At 36.4% G+C, this 22,416-nt stretch overlaps 1 long non-coding RNA gene across 1 annotated transcript in view; it reads left to right on the forward strand.

Moving 5' to 3' along the window:
* The first annotated feature begins 290 nt into the window (after positions 1-290).
* The window catches only part of LOC108492220, a 64,283-nt gene continuing 42,157 nt past the window's right edge, over positions 291-22,416 (forward strand). Inside the window, exons 1-2 of the long non-coding RNA XR_001873040.1 lie at positions 291-376; positions 13,116-13,173. This is a non-coding gene — a long non-coding RNA (uncharacterized LOC108492220). The remainder of the gene's footprint in view (positions 377-13,115; positions 13,174-22,416) is intronic.

The raw sequence follows: 22,416 nt of genomic DNA on the forward strand, positions 1-22,416 counted from the left end.
TCAAAGTTGTAATCTTGTTAAACTGAGACATGGGGGCTTGGGGAAGAAGGTGGGAACTAGACCAGACAGGGATGTGAATCCTGTTGCTGTCCTACCCTCTGTGTTTGGATTGGCAGCATGGTATGGAGCTCTGTCAGGGCTCTGGGTGTTGCTGGTGTTGAAGTTGCTGTAGGACAGTTACCCTGACAACAGGGTAATTTAGGTTCCAAGGTTCCATGTGGCTACATCCACCCTTTTTTCCATAAGTTGGAGTGTGAGCAGACAATAGGACAGCCCTGGTAGTGCGGGTGTCAGCTTTTGCTGGGAGCTTCTACAGGCAGCTGGGTGCAAGCCATGATCTGCACAGAATAGGAGCTACAAACAAATTTTCTTTGGTGTACTGTTACCTTTCTCTTTCCTCTATTTAGTCAAGGAACTTGGCTCAGAGAAAGCAAACTCTTTCACCCTGATGTGACATGAGAATGTCTGTACTAGGGGGGTCAGAATAGCTGTGAGGTTTATGCTGTATCCCATCTCCAGGAGAGGCCAATAGCAGATGCTTAGATAGAAAAAATCAGCAGAACAAACTTATAGTGCATTCCATTTTTTTTATCCTTCCTTTCCCCAGCAATTTGATAGGTTTCACATATTTTACAGATGGATATCTTCAGAATGGTATTCTCTTCAGAAGAGAAGGAAGGTGACAGTGGAGGCTTTTATTTATCTATTTTATATTTTATATTTAACTTCCTCAAATGCTACCCTGATAATTGAGTCATCAGTTCTCTGAGGCAGAGTTTTTCATAATTTAATCTTATTTTGCAGTTGTAGTTTGATTAATATACTAACTACAATAAAGGTGAGAGCAAGAAACTTTAAATGTGTATGTTTTGTTAGTTAATTTTCCCATTGAAGAGTTAGATCTTTTTCTCCTTCAGTCTTTTTCAGAACTGCCTATTTAAATTTAAATAAGATGTTATTACTGGTTGTTCAGTTGTGTAATTTTAACTCACATTTATTTGATACTTTTTCTATGATACTGCCCATGCTCCCACATGATTATTAAACATGTGATTTAAAATTGTAGAGAATTATTGGACAATGACTGATGACTATTAGAATGGAAGTTTTGTATATTACCATTATTTTATATTTAAGCTTGAACTGACAGCAATGTAAGCCAGAAATATTTTGACATTTGATTGTCTTTTTCGTGTTTTGGCTGATTGAAATGGTCGTTTGCTTGGAATGGCATTTCTGTGGAAGTCTATGGTATAGTAACTCGAAGCACTAATCAATCTGGCAATTTTAAGAGTTCTTTCAGGCATCTCTGGGTGGAATTTGAGTCACTTTGATGATGACTGGCAGAGCAGAGGAATAGTTGCACCATCAACTTCATTGTTTCTTTGTGGCTATAGAAGATAAACCAGTCAGTGATTACCTTGAATGAATGGCTACCTACCATATTAAAAGCCTCACCATCCCCTTTTTGGTTCTAAAATGTTAACTCGCATAGTGATTTGTTTCTAAGTCTGCAAGAAAAGAATGATTTAGCAGTGTGGGGAGATGATTCAGGTGTGCATAAGCCCACACAGGGGACGAAAAAGGTGGCCGGGGTTCTGGCATGACAGATGGGATGGAAGACTGGATGAACTTAGTATGAAGCAGATGGGGGGGGAAATGGGGGATGGGGATTTTGAACCCTCCTCAATATGGTGAGGGAAAAGTGATGGCATGTGCAGCTGAGAGGATGAAGGTTACTCAGTGGTCTTTGGGTAGAAGAGAGAGAGTGTGTCCTGCAGAGGCCAAGAAAGTGGAGAGATCCTTGGGCATGTAAAATGTTATCATCTAGTTTTATTTTAAACAAGGAGCATGATATAACAAAGGCTAGTAGAAGATAGCAGATTTCAAACTGGAATACTTCTCAAAACCAATGTATCAGCTTTTGAGATTTTCAGATGGTTGAAGTAAATGAGTTTGGACCACTTCTTAAAAACATGGATCTGGAAGTCTCTTACTTGTTGTGTAAAAACAGATGATGCTGCTGAGATACAGCAGTGGCAGTGACAGTGAGTAGAGACTGCTGCTGAACTGCTCATTGTTTGTCCTTTTTTTCCTGAAAGACTTGTCAAGAAGACTAGCAGATTTTTATGCAAATGGAATCTAAGTTAGTTTGTTCCAATTCTTCTCTTACGATTTGACGACATTGCTCAAGTCCAAAATGTTTTGTAGTCCTGTTTGAAGCTGGACATTTTTTACCTGTTTCAGCTTTTAAAGAAGTCTTATGGCTCTGCCTGATATTTGAGGCCCACAGAGTTCGTGAACCACAGTGTTTGTCTGTGAGGAAACAGGTATTTTGACTTTTTGTTCTGTGTTACAGCTTTGTAGTTATATTTTATTATAAAGTACGGGTTTGCATTTTCTCCCATCTGAAAACTGTCTGAAGCCAGGCAGTTACTTTTTATTGATTTCCTATACCTTTAGGTGGTCCTCACAGATTTCTATTTTTTCTACTTTTTTTTTTTTTTCTTTTTAGAAGCTGCATTAGCCTGTACAGGATGCAATGAATGTATGGCAAGTGTAATGAGTATAGAAATATTTGATACTTTTGATGTTAAAATTGTGTCAGTGAAATTTTAAAGACTTGGCAAACTTTAAAGAAATGTGTGCAGGCTCTTCCAAAGCATTATTATGTAACCTAAACTTTGTGCGTAGAATGTCTTTTTACTCGAAAGTTAAAAAGAGTAATTGAAGCTTGCAGAAAGGAGTCAGGAAAACAGTGTAACTCTAGATGCTTCTGGTGGCTGTGTGTATGGGATTGTTTTTAATGATCTGTAGGTTGCAAATAGTTGGAAAATTTTCTCTTTTACTTCACTGAAAAGAACAGCTTGCAGCAACGGATACATTTTACAGTTGCATCAAGTGTGCAATTACTAAGCAAGGATGAGAAGCCTGACAGTTTCACTTCTTAGCAAAGCTGACCTCTGGAGGATTTTGTTAAAGGAATTTCACTTTTTTAACAACTGAACTGAAAAAAAAAAATCTCATATTGAACAGAGCCAGCTAATTGTATTGCTAACCACATTCCTGCAAATCTTCAGGAATTTCTTGAAGAAATCAATGTAGTTTATGCAGTGTTATTTGATAGTATTAGTACGGTTCCCTTTGTTCTAAATGCAATGTGAATTATCACACTACTCTCTCTCCTCATTTATGGGTGCAGTCCTCTTTCTTACCTGGATGTAGTTATGACATATGTATTAACCAGAACAGTTCCATGGCTCCTCAGTCTCTACAGATTCATAAACAAATGTCATGGCACAAGGAAAGCTCAATCTGTCAGGAGTGTAGAGCTCTTGTGGAAAACCAAAATGTCTTTTCCTTTATTTTATATAACCCCCTTCTTTCTGTAATATCCTAATATATTTTAAAATACTGGAAATTGTGTACAGTATATCAAACCTTAACACAAAGTGTGGTGGACTACTTTTGCCATGCTTTTTTCATTAACATAGATGCTGTGACAGGATAAAGGAAGAGCACTACATTAGGAATAGAGTTTCTATCTAAAAAACCAAAACAGCCCTCCTTCCAACTAACCAAACACCCTGCTGAAAAACAAACAAAAAACCTCACTAAAATCTAAAGCATTGAAAAAATACTTAGTTCAATGCTGTATTTGGAGTATTTTTATTGGTTAAAAATAGCAATTTTCAGTAATTATATATTCTCAAGATAATTTATTTTTTTACTGGAAAATGTAAATATGAACATTACTGGATAGACACAAAGAATAAGAGTCAAAAGGAAGCTGACATGTTTTCTAGAATAGAATCAAAAGAGATTTTCAATAAAATATGAAAGTTAGTTTTACTTAAACTATCTTTTTAATTATTGAAACATCCTATTTAGTTACTGAAAAGAGTGAAATTCTGTAAATGAGTACTGCCTATTTCTGTCATACACATGGCACCTTTCTTCTTACCTGGGAAGTCCGCAAGCTTTCTATTTATATTCTATGGTGTATATAATATAGATTATTTTTATATATACATATACAATATATTTTCCTGGATGTTAAGAAGTGGTATCTAAACACAAGTATGTGGAGAAAGGCCTTTTTCTGGATGTTGTCCATACTTTTTGTAAGTCTAATGCAGATAGTTAAGTTATAGTTCACAACCAGTGAGTATTATTTCCAGATCCTCTTATTCCCCCTACCCCGTCTGTTGGGGCAGGGGTAAAAAAAGACTGAGATAGGCTCTTCTCAGTGGTGCCCAGTGACAGGACAAGGGGCAGTGAGCACAAATTCAAATACAGGATATTCAATTTAAATGTAAGAAATTTTACTACTGTGAGAGTGGTCAAAGACTTCCAGATCGGTATGCCCAGAAACCCTATGACATCTCTATCTTTGGAGACATTTAAAACCCAACTGGACACATCCATGGTCAACATGTTGTAGTTGGCCCTGCTTTCAGCAGGGGGCTGGACTAGGTGACCTGCCAGCATCCCTTCCAACTTCAGATATTCTGTGTACCATTTTCATTTTATTTCAAACAACATTTTGGTTGCATTTCCTCTCTTGATTCCCATGTTTCTACACTGTCTTTTCAGACAGACTCGAGAGAAATTTCAGTGCATACCGAAAAGCTTTGTTGTTGAAGGGCTTAACACTGCTTCTTTCATATAGAGCAGTTAAAAGTTGCCATTAATTGAGAAGTATAGTGTAGCAGCAAAATACATATAGGGATTTAACTACAAGTTTTGGAAGCTTGGGAGTCATAACTAACTATTCAGCTGTCAATTTTATATGTTATGCTACAAGCACGGCTAAGCTTTCATGCTAACATTTTGTACAGATCATATTTTTTCTCTATAAAGGGTTTGCTGTATTGTTTTCAATCTGCCAGCTGGCAATAGAATTTATAAGGCTGGACTATTTGCTCGGCTAAAGAGTATATTCACATTGACAGGGTCTAAACTCCTTTCCAGAGAGTCTACAGTTTAGCCATCCTTAAGGACAGTACAACTACACTGTTCAGTGTATCCATTATCAAAAAATGATGGCACCTCATTAATTTTTGGCATGGGGAAAGAGAGACTCATTATTATTAGGATAATAAGCTGTACCAAACTGATGCAATTGATGTTAAGTATTGTGCAAGAAGAAACTGCTGCTTAAATAGTAGGATTAATTAGTGTTTATTGTAAAGGGTTGGTGTATTCTCTGGGCAATGCTGTATCATCTGGAAATATTTAAAATAGAGTCTATTATGATCATAGCGAAGCATCAAAAAGTTAGGAGGACTTTGAAATGATAATAGCTTGCTAGGTAAAATACCTCACTGAATCAGAACTGAAGTAACAAGTGTTAGTTCAGTTTTTTACTTACATCAGATATTTGAGGGAGATAAATGTAATCTGGTGAATATACATATAGAATATGTATACCTTCTGCTTTGTATTGCACTTCGAAGGGATGTGAGGATAAGGCCTGTAAAGTTCCTATCCTTAGCCACCTTATCACATCTATTGCATTTTTACAGGGTAGAAATTGTATGGCTGGGTTTTGCATCCTCAAATTCCCATCCTGATACCCTGCTCTGTGGCATACACATATTATAAATATTTTGCTTTGGCCTTTTACACTTCCTTACTCTGTATGTTAGATAAAAGTTTGTGTTCAGTCCTTATAAAGTTTTAAAATTTGAAATGCTGAATACCTTTTGAGTATTTGACAGTGACAAAAGCTGATAAATCTGCTTCTGTTGGCATTTTGCATTGAAATGGAACAACTCGCTGCAGAATTATAGAGAGCAGATTAGATATACTTCAGGTTAGATTCTGGATTTAGCTTGTTTAGTTATGGACAGAGATAGACATGTGAAAGAAAAGACTACAACTGCTGGGGTAGAGCATCCATCCATCTTTCTGTGGCAGAGCTCTTAACCTTCATATGCCAGTTTATCCTGAATGGCTTTTTCTTTCAGGTCTTTGGCAGAGGGAAAGCCATTGGTAAGCTTGTGGTGGTTTTACAGTTCTGGACAGTCATTCTGTGCAAGAGCATAGGCTGTGTAAGGGCAGTATGGAACACAGTTCTGTAGAAAAAGACCTGGTCATTGTTTTGGAAAGGCTGAACACAAGTCAGCAGTGCATCTGTGTCATGAAAATGAGCCACATTTTGCATTGTAATAAGAAGGATGCAGAGAACAGGTAGAAATTACTAATTTTTTGTTTTGGTTTGATTTGTTTTTTTCTTTTTTTTTACTTTTTACATCTTTTGTTGCCATTTGTGAGTTTGCAGCTGAATTACCATGTGCAACTTTGGGCTCCCAGCACAAGAAAAATGTCTGTAGAGAGTCCAGTGTGGGGTCGCCAAGATGAGTGTTGGAGAAATGATACATGAGTCTCTGGGTTATTCAATCTGGAGAAAAGAAGGTTTGTGTGTGATCTTAGTGGTATCTTCAGTTATCTAATGGGAGATTGTAGATAGGTCACTCTCTTAGGATTGTGCAGTCAATGAGCGAGAAGCAACAGCACAAGTTACAAGACAAATCTGGTTAGATATTAGAAGAGGATAATTTTTTCACATATGATAATGATTAAGCACTAGGAAAAGTGCCCATCAAGGGCATATCCATCAGTGGAAATGCCCAAAGCTTTAACTGAATATTGTTCATCCCTAATGACGTGATTTAACTTCGAAGTCAGATTCAGCAACAAATTTGAAGGAGGACTTGGGGCCAAATGACATTCCAGTCTAAATTATTTTGCAATTCCACCAACCATCTAGGCCACCAACATCAGGGATTGTTCTTATGGAATTAACCAAGAAGCATTTCCCTATCACAGACATTGTCACACATTCTGGATACATTTCAAGCTCCTTCCTGTCAGTGGCTGCTGGGGTATTAACAGATAGGCTGCATGTTCTCACTACAGTAAATAAGAAGCAAAATATTTTTGGTTGTGATTCAATGCTTCTTGTCCTTTATTCAATGTATAGCATTTTAAGACTTAATATTTATCACTGGGAGGTAAATTTGTAAACTGCAAAATTTCTATAAAAGTTATGTATAGAATATTGTATGCCAGATGCTTTTCAGTTTTAGTGATATAGGAGTGAATTCATCTTATTTCTTGCTATTGGAAGCCCTTCTTTTGGCTCATCAAGTACAGCTCATGCTCTTCATTTTGGCATTTCCTTACCTGTCTTCTTCCAAAACATGAAAGATATATGGATATGCACAGGAAACATTAATCGGTTGATTCCTTGATAGTCACCTTTAGCTTAGTTCAGTGACTTTCCCCTTCTTTTTAGGGACACTACTTTTTCTTCTTCTTTGGGCTGATTCTGTTGTATCTGCTTTCAGATCAATTGCAGATAGTAGAGAAGAATCAATTGCTGTTATAATTTATACAGAAATAAATGTTAATCAATTCTTGTAGTATCCCAGTGCTAATCAGAGAGACAAACCCTCACAGTAATCCAATGTATGAAAGTAGGTTTGAACTTTCTGGGCTAAATCAATTTAGAATGACTTTTTAAAAATAAACAGTGGTATTTCTCCTTTCTCTGCTCCCGTTCTTCTTTCAGGGTGAAAAAAAATATATATTCCCAGCTGCCTTGATTAATTTTTCTTAATTTTCCTCTTTTTTTTCTTCTGGGAAAGCTGATAGTGGTCTGTGGGTTCATGCATGAGGATGTCTGTGGGTTCCTACAAAGTTTGCAGAATTGGTTTAATGGAGGAAAGCAACCTGTGCTTATTGGGAAAGACCTAATGTGTGCCCTCAGTAATGGAGATAAGTGCATACAGTATTCTCCCAGTTCTTGGAAAAATCAGGAACCTGAAATGTGACATCAGACATTTGCTACCTTTATGCACATCCTTGTTTTTCTACCTTGTCCTTACTTTGTACAGAATCACTGGGAGTTTGAAATCTTTACTATAAAATGAGAAATTTTATTTTGAAGAGTTTAAAGGCTGTATTTGGAGGCATTTCTAGTAAAAGTTGAGAAGTGGGCTCGTGAGCCTTTGTCTCTTCTGCCTTAATCTCAACAATGGCACAAGTACCAGCAGATGTTTGAATGGGGCAGGGGTATTGAGGCAGTTGAAGGAGAATCGTGAGGGTAATGTGGGGGCGGGTGGGCAGACCTTAGTCAGTGGGACTGGTGGGGCTGTGCGTTCTGTAACAGAGACATTAATAGTTTCTGGGGTCTGAAATGGACTGTAAAAGTGGGAATGTGCCTGGGAAAGACAAAGAGGAATCATTTTCCTTTCTAAATATACCAAAGGTAAAGGATGTGGCTGAGCTGTCAATTGACTTTTAATAGCTGAAAATGCTTAATTTATCAAGCTGTTGGAATGTGGACAGCTTCTCTGGTTTACCTGTGCTGTTAGCCCTTCAGTGCTCGACTTCTCTTCCTTCTCATGTCTCTTATAAATTTTCTTTCACCATCTAATTGCAGCCTCTTTTAGCTCCTACATTGCTCACTCTCTCCCTGCCCTGCACATTCTCTCATGGTTGTCTGTGACTTGGTGCCTGTAGCATGGACCCTGTCAAGCCAGGAGACAAGATATGACTTAGAAAGCTGTTGGGTTTACTGGTTTTTTTTTATAAATTATTTCTTTAATTTGCACACCTCTGCTTCTTTCGCTTGTTCTTTTTTTGCCACAGAAAAAGTCTGCAAGGTCTTAAAAAAAACTCTAGGTTTTTGGTTTATGTCTGTCCAAGAGAAGTGTGGCTCAGGCCGTCAAGTGCTCTCCTAAAGCCAGTGGCAAATAGATATTAAAAAAGCACATGAATTAAAATGAAGGCACTAAAGACAGTGTTGACTGTGGGCTCAAAAGGTTTGTGAAGTTTCTGTAGAATCTTGTAAAATTATGTACTACAAGTAAGGAATAAAATCTAACAATATAGTTAAAAAACCCTGCATCCTAAGCTAAAGTATTTAAATGTGTGAATAGGCAGATGTAGCTGGAAATTCTGTTTATTCTGTGAACATAAATCTGTTGTTTCAGTACTCCACCATCTGTCTTTCACTTTGATGTTCTTATCTGTTTCAGTTAAAATTATCATGGAACAGCAAGAGCTGGCGGGTCCCAAGAGATGGGGAGCCAAGGGTGACCTTCACCCATGGAGCACAGTCCCAAGGGTCCTGACAAAAATAAGCAACCATACCTAGTACTGATGTTTTCTAAAGCTAATTATTGCCAGTGTTTTAGAGAGTTGATTTAAACTGGTGTGATATGGGGGCAGTTCAGAGGGGCAGGCCAATTCCACTGTTTCCTTTTGACAGCTACGTGCAGCCATTTCTCATCAGGATCTGGTCAGCCACTGGCCTCAACAGGCATTTTAAAAAATTGTTTTGCACACTTAAGGTTTCCACATTTTCTCCCATTTGTCATGTTAATTTTCCCCCTCCTGGAATTCCGATTATTTACATGAACAGAAGTGACTTTGGTATTAATGATGCCATTATATACTACACTGAGTCCATTAATAAATTAATAATGCTGTGTCTTGTTTGTTTATAAATGAGGCTCACTGAAGGCTGTTTCAAATGAAAAATACCACTGATTGCTTGTAATTTAATCTAGTGAGTTTTTATGCATGTGAGGCAAAGTCAATTAGTCAACTGAGAAAATTCTAACTCCCAGCTAGATTTCGAGTTTAATGCAAATAATTTAGTTAGAAATAGCAACCTGAAAAAATATGGAAAAAAATATTAGCAAAGTTCTTTTGTTTCCAAAGCCCCTTTTAATAGTTATTTCTGTTTTGGAACATGACCATCTTTATGCCTTCTCCATAGTTTGGTTTTTGTACGTAGTCCGAAATTTGAAGTTTATTTGGATTTTGTTGACCTGTTCTAGCACCAAAATCTAGAATTTTCCTGTAATACAAGATAAAATGCCCTTAGGCAGCACAATTTGTCAACAAAAGCGTGTAAACTGCAAAGTTGTTCAAGCTTTTATTTTCTTCTTTCTTTGTCAGCTTTTTGCATTGTTGATTGATTTGCTGTAGTGCTGCTGTCAGTAGTTTACCAATAGTCTGGTAGAATCTCATGACTGGCATTTTGCCTTTTTAAAAACCATCTCATTGCTGCAGTAAAGAATTTGAACCTCTAAATCAGCTATCATAGCTGTTAGACTTCTTTTTTTATTATTATTAATGTGCTTTTGGGAAAGGAATATTGAACAATAACTAGGAGCAAGTAAAGTACTGGAATAAGCTTGAAAAGGTCAGTCTCTAGGCAAGAGGCTTTTCGTATGTTATCTTTATTTAAGGTCTGTGTTCTAATACAGTAACATGCATGCATTTATATTTTAAATGGAAATTAAAATGCTGCTATAGGTCACACTCTTTAAAAAAAATCAGTAATTATTAGCAAACCACACCTCAGCAGCATGGGTAATATTCAGTTTCATTCTTAACCACTGTCTTTTAATGTTTTTACATGTTTTTTGTTAAAAGTGGTGAAAAATATTGTGAATATTTTTCCACATAATTATAGAAAAATATTGATGATTAAGAAAAATGTGATACTTGTGTTCTATAAATTTGGTTTTAAAAATGTAAATTAAATGCAATTTTATTTTATGCCTAAAGGACTTTAGGTAGAGAAAGTAATGACAAATTTTGGGGAAAACTTTGGAAAAGTTCATGACAAGCAACTGCAATATGCTCAGGAAATACTTCTGGAGGAAAACCCATTTAAGCACTGTGTGATACTGTGGGATATCAAATGTTTTGACAGTAATTTTTAATCTCTTGCAGGTAGGTGTATTGTTATGCTCAAGGACCAGGAAAGCTAATACAAATCTGTAGGTGTATTAAGTGATCATGTAAGATTTCTCTCTTTTTAGTCCTGAGTAGTAATAAAATAATGAACTGGCTTTGATATAAAATAATTTGTTGGTTTATTGCTCTATTTATCTAATGGGAATTCTTTAATATGTTGTTCTACTGCCAAATTGTATGCTAGAAGATCAGACAACATAAGATACTTGGAAGTTTTTCATTACTCAATCTTAAAGGTAGATTTTCCTTTTAGTAGCAATCTGCTATGTGTGCCTGAGATACTAGTGCTAGTATACTTTTAAGATACTTTAGAGGCTGCACGTTCCTCATACATTCAACCTGAAGGTCATTGCTGCTATCTGTATATATGTGAAATAATAAAATATAAAAGATGCATCTGGTTTAAGATTTTAAAGTCTAATTATCCCATAAAGGAATCTGTAGTTAAGTGGATTTTGTGAAATTATGGAAAGGGAAAAAGGTTGCAGACAGGAAGCTCTATGAGCTAAGAAGGTGACAGTGAAAAGTCATTCTTCAACTGAATGTTTTTTGTCAGGATTCTTAGATTTTTGTCAATGTTTAAAAATGAAAGATTATCCCAGAGAGCATATTTAACTATGTGAAGCAGAAGGCAAGGAACATAATAAAGAAATATTTAATAAATAAATATTTTAAAACCCCCAACAATATTAATTATAAAAATATAGACTCCTTTCCTTTTTCTGTCCCTGTGTGTCTAAGTTGCATGCATCTATTTAGATTATACAGGTGACAGCTAGTATCACTTCTTGTCAGAAAATGGCAGCAAATATTGTTTATTAGCAGTGCTTAGAGTTGAATAAATGCTTTCTACTAGATTGTGACAATTGGAAAATATAGATTTACCAAGCTGAAGATAAAGCCAGTCTTCTTTATTAACCATTTAACAATAAATTTAAATACAGGCACATTAACTAATGTTTAGAGGTAGTGCATGTTCTACATCTAATTTATAAATCATACATAGATTCTAATGAGATTTCAGAAGAGCCATTCCTTTTTATGAAACTCTGTACTCTTTAGTATCATTTTGCCAAAAAGTCAGAGAAGTTTTCTCTGCCAAAACTTTTAATTCAGCAGTTTTTCTTTTCCAGCATCTAGCAGCATCACCTTGGGGAATCTGAGATGACTGTGTAAATTGAAACAGTAAGTCTAGAGGAAGTGATTTTTCTTTAGCAGACTAACCAAGGGAGGTGCAGGAAAAAAAAATCTCTTGAACGGGTAACATTTTAGGAAGTCACTTTATTTTAAAAACTAAAGGCCATATTTAGTCTTCATTAATGTCAGTGTGATCAACATAAGTGAATTTCATATAATGTATATTTTATGGAATATGTAAGGTTATCTCTCATTTGAAAATTTTCTACTGTCATGAATTTTGGGGAGTAATATTGCTTAGAGGTGTTGTGTGGGAATGATTCATGTTATTGCAAGTGATGGAATGGGTTTTACTTGCATGTTTGTCAGTAAATTGAAATGGCTGGTAAGGGATGCAATAGTTTGGCCTTTTAAAATTTACCACTATTCTGTCCAGAAACTTTAAAAGTCTTCCAGTCCATTTAACTGGGAAATGGCAATCTTTATTTTTCAGTGATATTAAAGATACCCCTTACAGACACAGATCAGAAGACTTGAGAGCATGTGGCAGCTGGGACATGCATGTTTAGAAAAGCTGAGATTAGCAAATGTTTTGATTTCCACAGTGTAGCACACTGCCACTAGACCTGGTTTTTGTTTTGGTGTTTGTTTTTTGTTTGTTTTGTTTTGTTTTTTTTTTTTTTTTTGGTTTGGTTTTTTTTTTTTAGGGAGGCTCCTTGTCTCTGGGATATTTGTAGTTCAGAATCATCTATGAATTTGGATCCATGAATAGGAAATGCAATGATACCCATTTAATTCCTTAAGAAGATTGAATCAGTTTTGACCAACACATACACTGATGTTTAGTGATAAAAAAACCCCCAAACATCAAAACAACCCCCCCCCCCAAAAAAACCTCAACCAAACAAAAAAGACTCCAAAACTCCACACAAAAAAACCAAAAACTATTCAAGCTGTTTTGACTTCAAAATGGCCATCTACGCATTCCTGTTTGGTCTCTCTCTGGGGTGTTTGCTGTTTCTTTTTCTACAAGGCTGTTTACAAGTGAGGTGAGAGAAACTACATGTGTGACAGGAGTTTCCTTTTCCAGACTTTCTTACTTCTAGCATAAGCCCCACTAGTACTGAGACTGTGAGGTGGATATTAGCTGTCGGCTAATGATGATGTTTATATGTTTGTTTGTTTGTTTTTAGTGTTTTGCTTTATTGAGATACCACTTGAGATGGCCCAAGCACTGGAGCCTCAAGTCTTGTAAGTAGCTTCTTACTTTGTCATCTAAGCAGGTTGTATTTAGCTTCTGAGTGGGACCATATGAAGCTCTGCTTGTGTTGTTTTCCCCAATGCAGTCGTGTTTGAATTGAATTGGAAAGGAGGCTTCCCCACAAAGGGAAGAACTAGTCTGATTATTTAGTAAAAATAAAGGTGTTGAATCTCTTCCATATGCATTGCAGATGTCTACTGCATACAAACTCTAGGACACTTCAGGTTTTCAAAAGTGAATTACAAACATATCTTTGAGGTTGGAAGATATTTATATGTCTTTTTTAAAATGCATCTGTTTTATGTACCTTGGCATCATAATTGTTCCTGCATTCCTCATCATGCATTCGTCCTTCCTTCACCAGTAAAGAATTTCACACTGTGTCTAGTCAAATGTCAGGAGGTGATGCACCACTGAAAATGTGTCACAGAGATCTTTTACTAAAGGTCTGGAACAGCTGCAGGGGAAGAAGTAGTTTTGTTCTCATTCTCACTGTTTTTCTTGACTCAGAAAAATTTGGTTTGGAGTTTAGATGAGTTCAGAGAAATTCTGCCAAAACCCAGAAATGGCATGTAAAGCCACAAAAAACAATGGTTCCCCCTTTACTGAAATACGCTCTTGATATGAGAAGAATTTGAAGACAGCTACTTATGGGCCAGCAGGGGATGGCAGTGGAGTCAGCCCAGAGCCCTAGTCATCAGGCAAATTCATGGTTACAGGCGTGGGCCAAGAAAGAGTCACTTTTCGTGTGTCATCTTCTGGTCAGCTGAAATGTCAGGTCTCCTTCTAAACAGAGCCCTCCCCTTCCCTTTCCAGATTGGCTTTGTATGAGCATTTAAAAGCAGCTCTAAAACTTGCCTATCTTGTTGCTCAGAAGCTCAACCATGTGTTTAAATACCCAATTTTAAACACCTGCCTTTAAAATACAACGTGTAAAATCAAGTTCATGTGAAAGTTGTAAGTAATGTTTGGGACAGGACCAGAATAATCCTTTCCTAGGTGTTGATTCTGGAAGGCATAAAAAGTGCATGCCTACAGGAAGTTATGAGGGCAGAAAACTCACAAACCATGTTATCCCTTAGAAATTTGCCAATGGACAAATTTTCCAGGCTCTTAGAAAATGAAACAAAAGCTATCTCTAATAAAAGTAAGAGCTCACCATTTTTCCTAATTGGCTTTTCAGTTTAATTTACATTGCATTAAAAAAAAAAAAGGCTGGTCTGAAGCTCAATAGTACTATAATTTTCCTCATGGTTGCTTCTTTTGAGCACATCTCAGGACAGTGCAGGTAAAAAGAAACACTTTCTTTTTTAAGCTTGTAGAAATATCTCTTTTTCCTTTTCTGTCTACCAGTTCCATCAGAGTGAACTTGATATGTTTTCCCAAGGAATTAAATTTGCTGAGAACTGGAGTTTACTCTGGAAGAACTTCAGAACAAGTCTTCCCTTTTTTTCTTTCTCTAATGAAAGAAATGCTTGCTTTTTTTTTGTTCAGAGGCACTAAGGATCAAAGGGAGCCTTTTGTTAAAATAGGAGGTTGTCCTGATGTGTTAACTAGATATTTTTTCTACTCCCCTGCTACTTACTATGATGTTGGCTGACTATACCTACCGATATCCCTAGCTAAGAAATGCCACTTTTATACTCTTGCTATAATGTGTTTATAGTCTTTGGAGTATTTTAGACTCCTTCAGACTGCAAATATAGTATTTATTTAAATATAGCATTTGCTATTATCTTGCATTCCTTGTAGTATTACCAGATAAATCTAGTGTTCTTTTATCCTCTGTGTGTTTAGATTGTATTATATTGTAACTTGTATTATGCCTATTACATATTACCATGCACTGGGAATTCCTGCTGTATTTGCAGATATGGTTGTACCTATCTCAGATTGGTTTAGCGTAAAAATAAAAATACCAGCTTGTTTATCCTCTCGATACCTGGACTTTTGACATTTAGTGCCAATATACCACTGAATTTTCTTCATATTTTTTTTAATTGATTGAATGAATTTGTCTTTATGCTGTTGGGGGGCAGAAAGATCTGACTTCACCACCAGCAGGGGTTGGTTGGGAACCCTGCATTGTAACAAGGTGGGTGATCATGCCAACAAGGAGACAGGGTCCTGAGTGGTGAGTCAGGGCTGGGATTAGGTCTGGAGACAGCAGTCAGGGGCAGAGTCTGACTAGTGATTTCCCAGAAAGCCCGCAGTAAATTGGGGCACATTTGAGCCAGCAAATCTGGGCCAGGGTGATGATCAGGCTGGTGGAAGAGCAGACACAGTCATAGCCTACAGTGAAACAGTGAGGGGAGCCAGTGGTACAGCCACAGCCAAAAAGCAGCTCCCAAGGAAAAGGTGGGCTAGAACCTCCCTTCTACTTCACAGTGATGCTTCTCAGCAGCATAGTTGAGTTTGGACTCAGCCACTCAGCTGGACTTCGCTTAAAGCTCGGAAGAAAGGTGTGTTCAGGGCCCTTCTCATTAGTGTGACTTCTTCATCACAGAATCACAGATGGGCTGAGGTTGGAAAGGACCTCTGGAGGTCATGTGGTACAATCCTCCTGCTCAAGCAGGGCTACCTAGAGCAGGCTGCCCAGGAATACATACAGATGGTTTTTGAGTGTCTCCAAGGGTGGAGATACAATGCAATTAAAAGGTGTATTGGATCCCAAATCATTTGCACCCAGGAGCTAATTAGCTCACTTTTAGCTATCAGACTGCTTGTAAGAGCTGCATCTATGTAGTTTTCTGTATTCAGTATGGGGCAATAATCCCCAGCCCCTAACCACAGCTGGAAATGCTCAGCAAGATATGCAGTAGACAACACTGTATTTTCTCTTTCTCAGCCAAATTTTTTTTGTGTTGTTTCTTCTCTCTCTTAGTGTTGGCATTCAAACAGGTAATATCTGAATCTTTTCCATCTCCCATCCTCTGTTAGGGCCCACTAATGTGAGGTTATATGTGCAGTGATGAGTTATCTGTGCATCTCTGTTCTTCTTGGCTGAGCTCAGAAGCTCATGTGTTCAAGAAAAATATCAAATGTCAACTTTATAGTATGACTAATCTTGAGCATTGAATTAACAACTTCTTAATTCTTAGGACACTATGCTACCCCACAGTCAGCTGCATGTTTCTAGTGTTTTCAGTTTTACTCTTTAAAAACTGAAAAGAAATATTTGGTTAATTGTCTGTTAAGACAGATCCTGTTTGATCTATATCATGTTTTTTCTGACCATGTGCAGTCTGTTCTTCATGCTGTTTTATTTCTGCTTACTGCCCCTCTTACATTTGACACATCAGTCTCTTAACCCATATACTTTGAGTGGTTGAAGGCATCTTAGATTTACCTTTTTAACTGAATAGATGGGTCTTTATGTCACTGTCAAACTTGCTTTTTAATTTACTTTCATCATTGAATTATCTTTTTCTTGAAGACTTAACAAAGTGAATACCCAATAAGTGACAAAAATTAAACACTAAAACAAAGCCACTGAGTATGGTTACAGGCACTGACTTGAGTATGTTTCTCTTTCCCTTTCTAGCCTTCATCCAATCTTACATATGGAATTAATTGACTTAAAAATAATAACAGCAGGAATCAGAAGGAGAGAATGAATTTGCATATATTTTTGAGAGGAAGATTTTAAAAATACTTAGTGAGTTTTTTTGTCTTTTTACTTTTAATCAGGAAATCTGTAAGTAAAGGCAATGAGTCACCAAAAAAAGTCCTAAGGGAACAAATAAGAAACAATGTGCAAGCTAAATGCTAGAAAATCATGCTGGTTCAGAATTTTCCACGTAAAAAAGCTGTTTTCTTGAACTTTGTGGAGGACAAACCTCAGTAGTTCTGTACTGTGGGCTTGTAGAGGTTGTGGATTATTGCACTGGGAATTTAGCTGGTGTGGAATTTAAGTGCCATTTATTGTTCTGTACTGTAATATTTTATAGTTGTAATGCTAGGCATACATATATACCAGTTTTACTTAAGAAATGTGCTAGAAAAGTTCAGGTCTTCCACAGCTGTGAAAAGATATTTTAATCTTTATTATTTCAATAGTCTCAGATTTTCATAAAAATAATGATAATATCTCTTATAAGGCTAACCTAGAGTGGGTGAGAATTGGAGGTTTTTTTGTTTGTTTTACAAGCTGTTCATATCTAAAGGAAGCCTGGCATTCTACTAGAATTTAATGGTTGGAAGGATTAAGACACCTTATGCTGCTTTGCTGTTACTAGCATCTATTTAACGCCTATATAAATTTGAAAAGAACTTGTGCTTTGTTAAAAGCTCAAAACCCTCATCTGTACCTTCCAGTAATGTATGACTTGCAGTTTGAAAACCTTCATATTGAGATTTGACCTTGAAATTTCAAATGCTTGAAAAAATAATTTAAAAAAAAGGAATAAGAAAAACTTTAATAGTTTTTCTAAATAAATAAAGAAAGTGCCTTAGGCAAAAGTCCATGTTAAGCAAGCAAGCCAAAAGTCAACAGTTCTCATTTAGGAAATGTTTGCTCGATGAAGAATTGATATTCATTTAGACAAAACCGTGATTTCTTTGGAGACAATCTTGCTTTGGCAAAACATTTTAATGATATGACAGTGAACTTTTTAAAAATGAAATGCTTCTCACATAGCAATACTTACAAATATCTCGCAATGACTTATGCAGCTCTTATGGTGTTGTGAGTTAACCAAAAACTACGACCTGTCTAGCAGTAAAAGAAAGAATTTGCATTGATTGCCATTAATGCTGGTATAACTTTAAAATAGAAGAATGTTTGATGGTATTATTCCACACTGTTAAAGCCAATCCCAATATCTTGATTGTTTGTTTGTTTAATTATACTTAGATTAAATTCAAAACAGCCAGCTGATCTTAGCAGCTGGTAAATATTTACTGCTCATTTGCCAAATTCCTTAGAGCACAAATTTTTGCTTTTTCTGTGTCCTAATACTTAATGGATAAGAACTCATTCCTTAAAAATTGCACTGTAGGAAGTAGAGGGGGTGGAAGCAAGCCTATACATACTAGATACTCCTCTTGCATATGAAAAATGTATGCGAAATTTTAGAGAACATTACAGGGCTGTATAATCTGTATGTTGAACATAAAATCTGTCTCCCTTGAAAATGCACCAAGACTTGAGTGAACAGGTGGCTGTTTGGGGTGTACCTGTGACCATGCTTGTTACAGTTCTGTTTAGCACAGCTTCATCCAACAGGCTCAGTATTTAGGAAGGGGTAGGAAGTGACATGCAGTTGGATTTGTGTACTGATGATGTAGGCATCATACTGCAGTGAAAGCCACCTGACATTTGCTTTAGAAAGTGCAGAGCAAAGACATTTACTTTTTGAATCATTCATCAGCCATTGGGTATATGGTTGTATCTGTTCTAGGAAAATGTGATGGTTGTTAACCAGTAAAAGGTGTTAGCTGTTCAGGAGGTGACAAGGACTGTACTTTGGGCTATTGCACAGCACAACTGCAGATAACATGTCCTATAAAGAAAAAGTAGGATCAAGAGATATGTGGCCTTGAATTAATGAATTTAGAAGAGAATGTATTTGTTCATTAAAGACCTGTAAACCATATAACTCTAAGCATGTGCAATGGGATGTATGTGCCTTTTTTTTCTTCTTGCCACAGAATAAAATTAATGTATGAAATTTAAGGGACAAAAATATTTTGTCGAAAGCTTGTAGTTTGCTTGGCTCCCAAGCAGAAGAAATGTTTCATGAACTTGAAATCTATATTTAATTTTTCTGGTTGTTGAGTTTTGGTTTGGTTTTTTTTTTTTTCTCCCCAATTACTTTCTGGGTTGGAGGACAGTTTGGAACTTGATTAGGTGTTTTTCATGGAAAAAATCCACTTATTTATAGTTGTTACCAACTATATGAAGTGAACAAACTGAAAAGTCTAGAAAATCTTCTAAAAGTTTTAACAGTGTACCTCCTCTTACCTACAGTAATATTAGATGCTACTTTTAACACAGCTACTTGGCTACACATATATATATATATATGTAGCCTTCTAAACAAAAGGAACTTGACCTTGACAGTGTTTCCTGAAATTCAAGTCTGTATTTCAGTGAGATAGATAATTTGCCATGTTATTAATATCAGCTGGAGATGTTCATTAAAAAGAGAAAGGTAAACAGTTCCCAGACATTATGATGTGATAAATAATGAACAGAGGGGACAACTGATCTCTCCTGTGGTATTTTCCTCAGTAAGGCAAGCATAGGATATTTTTAATTATTCATGAAGCCCTAGGTGGTATTGATTTGAGTCCAACTGTCTTGCAAACTTTTTTTGTTTCTATTACAATGTGCATCTCCTTTCATAACACGATTATTTACTTTTGCCACAACTTGCTTAATTCTGGATGAATCTGGCTATTTGCAAACTCAGAGGAATGGTCATAGGGAAAAGAAGGGTTACTGCCTTGGCTTAGTATTTCATAAAAGTGAATAGTATTCTGCCTCTGAGAAAATGGAAGTTCAGATTGTGCCTCTAAAAACACATCTACAAAGAAACTTTCGCTGAAGCATTAATTCAGAGGTTTCTTATTTTTTTTGCAGTTTTCTTTTTTTCTGCTTCTTTTGTAATTATATGTTAATGCTGATCCTGTTCTGACTGGCACTTCAGTACCTTCAGGCATTTGGGTATGGGTTGTAACACTAGTAAATTGCCACATGTATGGAAATTGTCCATTTGCCACCAACACCGTATCAGAGAGGCAGCAGGAGGTCCTCACTTCCCTTTATATGTGCTCTTAAGTTAATGCCTTTATTAGCAGGGAACTGTGAAGAGGCATATCAAGTTTTATTCCCAGGCTACTTTGCTGTGAGCTTTGCTGTCAACTTTTGCAGTGCATTTTGGCACAGAGTCTCAACATTCAGTGATAACCACTTAATTAGCCCTTGTTTAAAAACTAGTTTTGGAGTCAGGATACCATATTTCATGGACTATCTGAATTCATGTTGCTGGTAAATATAATGTTTTCAAAAAGACATATGCAAAATGTCAGCATAAAAAACCAAGTGTGTTGACTTGCCTGAAGTAAAGCACCTTTTACAAATATTTTATATGCATTTAATACTTAAATATTAAGTTCATGTTGTGCATTGAATTTTTAACATAGTAGCTAGACAATACCAATGAGTTTATTTTTGTAACTGTGTTTTATTCTTTTGTATATCTTTCTGAGAAAAAAATTCTTTTAGATGATCATTTACCAAAGTTATACTTTAAAAGTGTATAGAAAAAACAGCCCAAAGCTCCAACAACCTAGGTTAGTAATTTGAACTGCCTCAGGTGTTTTTATAGTGTGATTTTACTGCTTCAGAGGAGTAGCAGATCAGAGGTCATCCTAAAGCACTTCATTACATAAAAAATGTGATTATGCAGTAGCTGATGTTTCATGACGTAATTTATTTTGCCTATAAAACTTGCTTGTTTATTATACAGAAAATATGTGATTGTGTTGTGCTAATTAGTTTCTAGGTAGCAGAAAGGATATGCTGCTGAGGGGGAAAAGTTATTATTTACTGGCCTTACTCTCATCTTCTGATGTAGTTTTCAGATAGAGTTTGGATTTTAAACAGATAAAACAACTGTTATGTACTTACTATGTACACCATTAAGAGATTAATAATAGAATTTATCCATACTTACCTAATGGAGGAAAAAGGACATCACTTGCAAAACACTGTTAGGATGTCAAGTCAGGAAATCAGAGAGATCAGAAGGAGAAAAGCATGATTAGAAATGTTGGAGCCATTCTTATGGCAGATAAAAAGCACACTAAAATCAAAAATTTATAAAGATCCAGCCTGAAAAAGAAAGAACTGTCATATAGTATATAAAGGAAATTACAGCAGAAAAGAAAAAAATGGCAGAGTTGAGAAAGTCTCTTGTTAATCCAGAGCAATGTGGAAGCCTAGACTAGTAAATTTGTTTCCTACATTTTTAAATCTTCCACATAAAGAAAGATTAAGACTAATCTGAAATCAAATAGTAATAAATTGGAGTATCATAATTTTTAAGTCCTTTGCACATGCATATGGACTTCTAAGAAGTTTCCTCAGTATGTTTGACAGGATGCTTCCAGAAAAGTTCACTGTATTGTTAGAAATGTGATAAATTATTGTAAAGATGGAACTTGGAGGTCTGTAGATATTACTAATGTAGAAAGAAAATTGCATATAGGACAGCAGAGTAATAAACAGGGATTTAGTGTACATAGGACCTTTCACAGACCTCCAGCACTCCACAGAATGGAAGATGCTGTATTGTTAATACAGAAAAGACAGGGAGAACAGCAGTTGTGGTTGGATGTTGGAGTGCATGTTTATATGTCAAGATAGAGTCCCTTGTAATGTTTGGGCAAACACACTGCCTAAAAATATCAAAGCAGATAAATACTAGGTTTCCTCTGTAAACTGGTGTTGCTGACTTTGAGTGGCATGTTTTGATGTTTGCATCCCTTCCTTTCTCACCATGTTTGTGTATCCTGTTGGAGTGTTACTACCTTTTGTCTTTAGTGAACAGCAGACATTGCTGTGGAACTGATGGCTTCAGAGAGGTGCAGAAGGCCACTTAGCAGTCAATATAATTGCATTCACACTAGCAGTATCTTTGGCATATCTTTAGAATAAACCAAAGATCTCCTCACCTGATTTACTAAGAGTTAGCAGGCTAGCCTTGGACATGTGTTATATGTCTCTTTTAACATGGGTCATGGCAAGTTCTTCACATAGTTCCAACAGGAATTTTTCTTACGTGATCCTGTTACTGTTTGTGAACAATGGTGTGCTTCCAGCACAGTAGCTATCTTCTTGCACCAGGTTTGCAAGTTTTGGTAGAACCAAGAACCTTGATAAGCTGAATTATGTGGTAGGTGTTTCGCTTTGCCTTGTCAGTGTTTGTAATGGCACTACTGCCAGTGCCAGAAAATTACAATCCGCCTGGATTAAATGCTGTAAAACATCTCTATTGCCCTCCATCATCATCTTTCCATGAGCTGCAATAACACAAACATTTATGCACTAGAGTCGTAATATGGGTTCAGCAGAAACAAATAGACAGAAGGAATCTATGTAGGCAAAAAAAGCCCACTCAAAACATGTCTGTGAGCTAAAAACCTCTCCACTCAAAAAGGGCAAGCAAGTTCTCTCTGAAAGCATCTGAAGTCAAATCATTGGCTTGAATTAGTGAGGAGCAGAT

The sequence above is a fragment of the Lepidothrix coronata genome, unplaced genomic scaffold (assembly GCF_001604755.1).
Source record: "Lepidothrix coronata isolate B3197 unplaced genomic scaffold, Lepidothrix_coronata-1.0 Scaffold9, whole genome shotgun sequence".
NCBI lineage: Eukaryota > Metazoa > Chordata > Aves > Passeriformes > Pipridae > Lepidothrix > Lepidothrix coronata.